Genomic DNA, 8,816 nt, shown 5'->3' on the forward strand with positions numbered 1-8,816 from the left:
CAGCTCAGAGCCCCCTTTCGTATTGCATTCTATTGGCTTAACCTGCTTTCAAATTTATATTTGGTTCTCGGTGTGAACCCACAGGATGGAACATCATGAACTCATTATTTCAATTCGGCCTTATGGAGCCCTGGGATATAGCAGCCACTATACTAGTGAAGGAAGGAAAGATGAACTGAACTGGTTGCTTGTGGGGAGCCGAGGAAGCCAAGAACGTTCCGAGCAAATGTGTGTTGTTCACATGACACAACAATGCCTCCGACGCCTTCCTTCCCACGAGGCACAGAGGAATGGCAAAGCTTTTCTCTGATCAAAATCCTAGTGTTTATAACTGACTGAGCAGTGTGTGCAAAAACTAGCAACTGGTAGCTTCCTCCTCTCAGGCGCCTGCAACCTGAGATTGCCCCCTACAGAGGCCTTCTGCAGAGACAGAATAAGTCCCACTTCCCCTGCAGTACACAGCAAACACACTGAGCTCCGGTTCTGTATGCTCATGCCCATCACCAGAGCAAGCACAGCCCGTCTGATCCCAGCTTCTCCCTTCTTCTTCTTCTTCTTCTTCTTCTTCTTCTTCTTCTTCTTCTTCTTCTTCTTCTTCTTCTTCTTCTTCTTCTTCTTCTTCTTCTTCTTCTTCTTCTTCTTCTTCTTCTTCTTCCTCTTCTTCTTCTTCTTCTTCTTCTTCTTCTTCTTCTTCTTCTTCTTCTTCTTCTTCTTCCTCTTCTTCTTCTTCTTCTTCCTCTTCTTCTTCTTCTTCTTCTTCTTCTTCTTCTTCTTCTTCTTCTTCTTCTTCTTCTTCTTCTTCTTCTTTTTTTTCATGACAGGGTTTTTCGGTATACCTCTGGCTGTCCTGGAACTCACTCTGTAAACCAGGCTGGCCTTGAACTCAGAAATCCTCCTGCCTCTGCCTCCCAAGTGCTGGGATTAAAGGCATGCGCCACCATGCCTGGCTCCCAGCTTCTCTCTTAAGTGTGTCTGAGTGTCTGACCTTTCTCCATTCCTTCATTACCTCAGTCAGGTTTCCAGGACTGAGCCATGGAGGACACAGTGGCTGCCAGCACTTATTTAAGGTCATGTGCTCAATCCCCAGGGCTTGCCTATACCCTCCAAAAGAACTGTTCTGAGTCCTGGGAAGGGAGAGACTTAACAAATGGCACAGTATGACAAGGGCTCAAAGCAAGCTGGCTGTGTTCTCAGAGCAAACACGGGGAACCAGTTCACAGTAAGGGCTTCTTGTTTATGAGTACAAGGCTTCGGGAATGGTGTTGAGCAAGGAAGGCACGGTGTTTGTGGTTTGGGAAAGGAGATGAGTGAAGGAACGTCACACTAAAGACTAAGGGGACTTCCCTGCTAAGTTAATAGCATGCTGTGCAACCGCTCTGTACACGAATTCCACTGGATTGCACACATACCACATAACCAAGCATTTCCATGGCTATCCAGACCCACCCAGAAGGCTAGGTAGAAGGCTGGGTCTGGCAGTGTTTACCTTTAATCCCAAGACTCTGGAAGGAACCAGAGGCAGGCAGATCCCTGTAATTCAATACCAGCCTAGTCTACATAGTAGGTTCCAGACCAGCCAACCACAGCTACATAGTGAGATCCTGTCTCAAAAAGAATGAAAAGGAAAAAACCAAAACCAAAACAAAAAACCAAATATCTATCAAATTTTGTCAGTTGAAGAAGTACTATCTAGAATGGAATGGAGACTAGAAATTCATAACAATAGGCTGTAAGTGTCATGTACTGACATGCAGAAAGATCTTCATAATAGTTCTGTTAAGTATAGAATGCAAAATACACATGGGTGGGCTGGTGAGATGGCTCAGCGGGTAAGAACACTGACTGTTCTTCCAAAGGTCCTGAGTTCAAATCCCAGAAACCACATGGTGGCACAAAACCATCCGTAAAGAGATCTGACGCCCTCTTCTGGAGTGTCTGAAGACAGCTACAGTGTACTTATATATAATAAATAAATAAATAAATAAATAAATAAATATTAAAAAAAATACACATGGGCACACTGATGTATATACATCACTCAAGTGAAGAGAAAGAGGAGGGCCTATTGTTTGTTATTCTAAAAAGTACATCTGGCCAGATGTGAGGGTTCAGGGAGGAGAGAAGGATAGAAGTGTGTTCAAAGCCAAGCTGGTTTACATTGTGAATTCTAAGCCAGCCACAGCTACACAGTGAGACTATCTCAAAAAAAAAAAAAAAAAAAAAAAAACTAAATTAATTAAAAAAAAAAGTAAAGAATATATTTAGAAAGATGTATAAGTAGTGATAGTTACTGGCTTTGAGGAGAAGAAGAAAAACATGGAAGTAAAGGAAAAGGCCACACACACATACACACCTTTCTTATGAAGATAGGGACTCTCTAGCAGTCATGGCTGGACTGGAACTCTATAAAACAGGCTGGCCTTGAACTCAGAGATCCACTTGCTGTTTTGCCTCCTGAGTATCCACCATTCCACCTGGCACAAAAGAAAATATGTATTCTTTCACTTTTTAAAAAATTAAAACATTTTTTTTTTTTACCATACATAGAAATCCTGCCTCTGGAGCTGCAGAGATGGCTCAGTGGTTAAGAGCATTGGCTGCTCTTCCAGAGGTCCCAGGTTCAATTCCCAGCACCCACATGGCAGCTCACAGTTGTCTGTAACTCTGGTTCCAGGAGATCCAAGATGCTCACACAGACATACATGCAGGCAAAATACCAGTGCACGTAAAATAAAATCAAGTAAATACTTTTTTAAAGAAGAAAACAACAACGAAAACCAAAACACCAAAAAACCAAACAAACAAAACAACGACAACAAACCTTGCTTCTAAAACTAAACTAGACTGACTAACTAACTAATTAACTAAACAAATAAATAAAAATCTATGAGTCCCCTTTCTGCTTTTCCCACCAGCTGGTCTAAGCCCTTGCCTTTCTCCTCCGAGGCCAAACCACCAGTCGCTTGGCTCCTACAGTCGTTTTTTGTTTTTGTTTTTGTTTTCTTTAGTCCAGCAGCCAAATAGTCTTTAAGCAGAGATCAGATCATGGGTTCGCTCCAGGACTCCATGGCTTTCCCTTGCCTGAAGCCTCGAGGGACCCAGGAGACCCCAAGGCCTGACCGCTGTGTGTCATTGCCTCAAGCTCAGGACATCCCTGTCTCCTGGGAGCCTTCACTGCTTTTCCAGGATGCCAAACTTGTTCCTGCCTTGGGGCCTTTGCACTCACTGTTCCTCAGTCTAGAACTATCTGGCCTGGCCCAGGAGCATAGGGTTGCTTCTTTTTGGTCAGACAGGTTTTACCTCACCCCTTTAAAACGGTGTTCTCTAGCCCCACCCCAAAGTAGGCTTCTCCACCTCCCCACCCCTCCCTCCCAGTTAGGTTACCATTACATTACCTAATGACTTTCCACCCAACCTTCACCTAGACAGCAGATTGCACTTTTGCGTCATTTTCTTTTGCTTTAAGTTAGGACAGACCCTGGCTAGTCCCGAACCTGTGGCAGGGGGTTCGCACGTTCAAGGCCTGCCTGGGCTATCAGGGTGAGTTCAAGTCCATCCTTGGCAATTTTGAGAGATTCTGTTTCAAAACTAGAGAGTGAGGATATACCTCAGAGATAGAGCGTTTGTCCTAAGCGTGAGGCCCTGGGCTCTATCCTCAGAACTGAAGGAGGGAGGAGGAGAAGATTGCCTGTAAAAGGCAAAGAGCAGACACAACAAGGTGGGCTCAGACAGCAACATGAAACTAGATCACTGAAGAAGGACCTTGGGATTGCCATGTGCCCTCTCTTTCCAAAGGCAGGGCTCTCATCCACACCCAGTGCTCTGAACTCTAGTGCCTGGGGAGGTAAACCTAGGGCCTCAAAGGACTAAGAGGCACAGTGTAGTTTGGGACACCCCTCAGCAAAACAAGGGACCCCAAACCGGAGGGAGGAATGCCTCGGTGAGGCCCCTGGGAGACAAGCAAGGGAGTTTAAGCTCTCAATCCCAAAATACCAATGGGAAGCCAGGGGTGGCTACAGATACCAGCTGGCCACCTGGGAAGTGGAGATGGCTTGAGTTCAGGAGTTCAAGGCCAGATTGGATGCCATAACAAAATCCTATCTCCACAGAAACAGAAGCAGCATTCTGGAAGCATTCTGTGCATAAAATCCTGGTGAGTCTTCAGGATTTGATTTTTTTTTTTTTTTTTAGACATGGTTTCACTGTCAGAAGTTCATTTTTGTTCTAAAGAAGCTTTGAGAGATAAAAGGAATTCTAGAACCTTGGCCCTGCATGGCTGAATGCAGGAGGTACCGGCAGGCCCAGGATCAGCCCAGCCAGAAATTGGTGAGCACCGTCCTTGAGATTAGGGCTAAACCTGGGTGGGCTAAAGATCAGTCCTCATGGTTAGGTTCCCCCTGTTCTTTTGTTTTGTTTTTTGGTTTTTTTGAGACAGGGTTTTCTCTGTGTAGCCCTGGCTGTCCTGGAACTCACTTTGTAGACCAGGCTGGCCTTGAACTCAGAAATCCGCCTGCCTCTACCTCCCGAGTGCTGGGATTAAAGGCATGGGCCACCAAGCCCTGCTTCCCCTTGTTTTAAAAAGGCCAGCATTCATGAGCACAGTGTCAGACAAGTCTTTACCCTCCCACTGAGGATCTCTGTGAGTTTGAGGCCAGCCAGGTCTACAGAGAGAATTCTGGGACAACCAGAGCTACATAGTGAGACTCTGTTGTGAAAGAAAGAAACAAAGAAACAAACACCTTTTTTTTAAAATTTATTTATTATTATACATAAGTACACTGTAGCTGACTTCAGATGCAGCAGAAGAGGGTGTCAGATCTCACTTATGGGTAGTTGTAAGCCACCATGTGGTTGCTGGGATTTGAACTCAGGACCTTTGGAAGAGTAGTCAGTACTCTTACCTGCTGAGCCATCTCACCAGCCCCAACAAACACCTTTTTTTGGTCATTCTTTTGTTTTGTTTTGTTTTTTTGAGACAGGGTTTCTCTGTGTAGCACTGGCTGTTTGGAATCACTCTGTAGACCAGGCTGGCCTCGAACTCATAGAGATCCACCTGCCTCTGCCTCCCAAGTGCTGGGATTAAAGGCGTGCACCACAACCACCAAGCTAAAAAAGGCCATCTTTAGGAACAAAATATCACAAGTATCTGGACTAGTCTCCTTTGGCGCCAGAGAGGCCTTCTGCCTACTGAGGGGACTCCCATATAGACGCTTCCCTTGTAAGCTACACCCAGGTCTCAAAGCTCCTTCCTTAGTAGGCCCAAGATTGTGGCGTGGACCTCGGACTGTGGACAAGACTGTCTCCTCCCTTGCTCTGTTTGTTTTCAATGCTCTGACTTGAGGTAGGCAGAAGGGAGGCTTGCACGGTCGCAAACACACACACACACACACACACACCATCACCTTCTGTGCCCCCCAGGCTGGTCAATGATTGACTGGCACTTCACAGGCCACTGGTTTCAGACCCTGGCCTGGTGACCCTTAGAGGTCACCTCCAGCGTCCAGAGCCCCTTCTTGTGCCTTCGATGCCAATGCTCTCCTCCACAGCCTCTTTTCTGCTGCTCAGGCCCGGAGTATAGTCAACCCCTCTTCCCTCTCTGTCTTCGAAGTTCCCTCACTGGGCTTGTCTCACGAACTCTCAACCTCCAATGCCCACCCCCCCTTTCCTCCCCAGCCTCCCCCTTCAGTCTTTGTCCCCAAACATCCTCTTTCCTTGGCTTTCCTGGCAGGCCTTGCTAAAGCGACAGTTGAGTAGAGAATCCAAACGGCATCGCCCCCCCTCCTCCCGCCCCCCTTCCTCTCCCCTTGTCAAACACCAGAGAAGGTTTTTCCTTTTCCTTCCAGGCTCTGAATGCACTCTTTCTCTCGGGGAGGTTCAGCCCTCCGGAGCCTCCTCCCCAGGGTGTGAGTTCTGACCCCAGCTCCTCCTCCTCCTCCCCCTCCCTTGCCGGCTCAGCACCCAGGCCCCGCCCTCCATGCAGCCCACTAGGGCTGAGCATTGTCTACAGTGCTGTGCTTCTTCCAGGGGTCTGGGATGCCCAGTACGTGGGCTTACTTGCAGGAAAGAGGGAGAGAGGAGGAGGAGGTTTTTTTTTTTTTTTTTTTTTTTTTTTTTTTGCAGATGGTGGGACCCGGGTGGTTGATGGATGGAGGAGCCACTTCTGCTCCCCTATAGTGGTCTAGGGAGAAGGGTGGTTCATGGACCCCTTGCTTGAAGATAATGTTGAAGCCAGAGCTTTCTTGGCTTAGTTCCAGACTCAGCTGTATGACTTCAGAAAGTTGCAGTTACCGCTTAGGACAGAGGTTCTCAATCTGTGGGTCGCGACCTATCAGACACTCCTCTCTTTCTAAAACTATTAACATTGCGATTCATAACAGCAGCAAAGTTTACAGTTACGAAGCAGCAATGAAGACTACATGAGGGACTGTATTACAGGGTCCCAGCATTAGGAAGGATGAGAACCACTGGCTTAGAATTTCAGGGTGCCTGGTCTGCAAAATGAAGAATAATGATACAACACTTGGGACTTCGGAGTCCTGAGAGGAGGGATGTGCCTGCAGAGCGATACAGTTGCAGTTCAACCGCTGAGGCCATCCTTAACAGCTCTCTCTCAGCTGCGCTAAAGGAAAGCAGGAGAGGGGCAGGGCTGGGGGAGAAGGGACACCTTTGATCTGACCTTTAGGGTCTTAGCATGCCAGGATACAGCCAGCAATGGCTCTGAGAGCCAGGTTAGTATATCATCTCAGGAGAGCTGAGAAGTTGCAGCTCTGAGGGACACAGAGATTAGCTCAGGGGCTGGAAGATGTGGCCAGGGTAAGAACTGGGTTTTGCTAGGGCTCAGATATTCCCATTGCCTTAAGACATCCTGGGCAGCAAATGTCTTAATCTTTTTGACTCTTGATTTTCATAATCTCAAATAGGTGTGTGTATTTCATTTTGTTATTAAGATTTTTGACCTCAAATCCCCAACCCCTCTCCTCAACTTCCCAAGTGTTGGGATTCTAGTGGTGAGCCATCATCCCCAGCTGAAAATAGGGACAGCTAATCAGAGGGGCTGCTTTGTCACATGTATGTGTTGAACATTCCTGACAATGATCAATGAGTAAATCATTGGATATCATCACCTAATATGTATATTATATAATATTATATATTATAGATGCATACATAATATATACATATATATATATGTCACCACATGTGATTCTTATTACATATGATGCACATACATTTTTTTCTCTCTATTCAAATTCCTTCCTGTCCCCTCTTCCCTGCCCCAATGCTAGGCAAATACATTATCACCAAAACACAGGCTCAGCCCTCTTGTTCTACTTCTGGGTGTGGTGGTGTGATTTATAATGTTGTATTCTTTCTCTTTGAGTACCTCAAATTGATCCCCACAAACACCCCATCTGCCCCAGAATGGCTAAATCTGGGATCATTTACTGAGCAGTTATTATGTGTCAAGCACTACACTGCTGAGTGCTTCTAGAGTGTCTTCTCCTTTAGCCCCTAGCACACACAGTCTTACAGATTTGTAAAACAAGACCCAGAGATCGTCAGTCACTTGCCTAAGGTCTCACTGCCAGAATGTGATAGAGGGAAGATACGAACTCAGGTCTTCTAGATACCAGAGTCCCATGTTCTTTGGCCCCTAGCGTGGAAGTGTCTGCCTGAAACTGAGTTTCAGTTCAATGAAAGTAGATTAAGAGAGGGCCACCCTTCATTTCTCTCCCCCAAAGATGCCTCTGATTGCATCTTGACCAGCACAGGTGTGTTCTTTACTGGAACATTCCAAGTACCATCATCAGATGTAGCAGATAAAGAAGAAGGACGTAATGAAGTTCAATTTGAATTTCAGATAAACGACGGGCAATTCATCCTGGTAAACATGTCTCTTGCAATGTGTTCTTGGAGTTTCCAACCAAAGGCATACCTTTGTTTCCTTTCTCACCTGTTACCAGGCTTCAGGAGTGATATCTAGGTACTTCAGGGGTAAACTGGCAGGCGAAAAGGACAGGGAGAGAGAGGACGATGAATGAAACTGAGAACTGGGTAAAGTCAGAACGAAGTGGGCATGGGGTTGGAGAGATGGCTAAGCAGTTGAGAGCCTGTGCTGCTCTTGCAGAGGACCCAAGTTCTGTTTCCAGCACCAAAGTGGGTGGGCGGCACCCTGTAACTCCAGCTCTGGGGGATTCCCACTTCCTCTTCTGACCTCTGTGGGCAACAGCACTTATGTGACACCCCCCAAAACCCATATATGACCACACATAATTTGAAATAAAAATAAGTCTTAAAAAGAGAAAGAAACAGGAGAAGCTGTTCTTCCAAGGATGAACAGAGGGCTCCCGATGTGACTCGCTTCTCCTAGTTCTGTGGGTTCCTTTAAGATCAGGCAGGAGATACCCAAAAGGACAGAATTGATATCCCAGAGAGTCTTGGAAGTCACCAGTTAGACATAACACATTCCCTTCCCAGGCTGATTTTACCTGAGGATGTGGCGACAAACCATTTATCTGGTATTAAGAGTGTGATGCAAACGTTCCAAGAGTATCCAAGATAAAACCCACCCAAGACTGCAAAGAGGGGTAAAGAGATGCCCTGCTTTTAGGAAGTGGGTGAGAACTGCAAGCAAGCAAGCGAGGCGTCAGGGCACAGGGCGCGACGCACCCAGGCCTGCGCCGGGAGGGAGAAAGTGAAGCTGGGAGCAGCCACTCCCAGTCTTGCTGGAATGCAGTTGGAGGGGTGGGGGGGCGAGCCGGGAGCGCGCGGCTCCCAATCACCGGCGGCGGAGGAGGCGGAGGAGGAGGGCTGCT

This window comes from Mus musculus, chromosome 11 (genome assembly GCF_000001635.26).
Source record: "Mus musculus strain C57BL/6J chromosome 11, GRCm38.p6 C57BL/6J".
In the NCBI taxonomy this organism is placed as follows: Eukaryota; Metazoa; Chordata; class Mammalia; order Rodentia; family Muridae; genus Mus; species Mus musculus.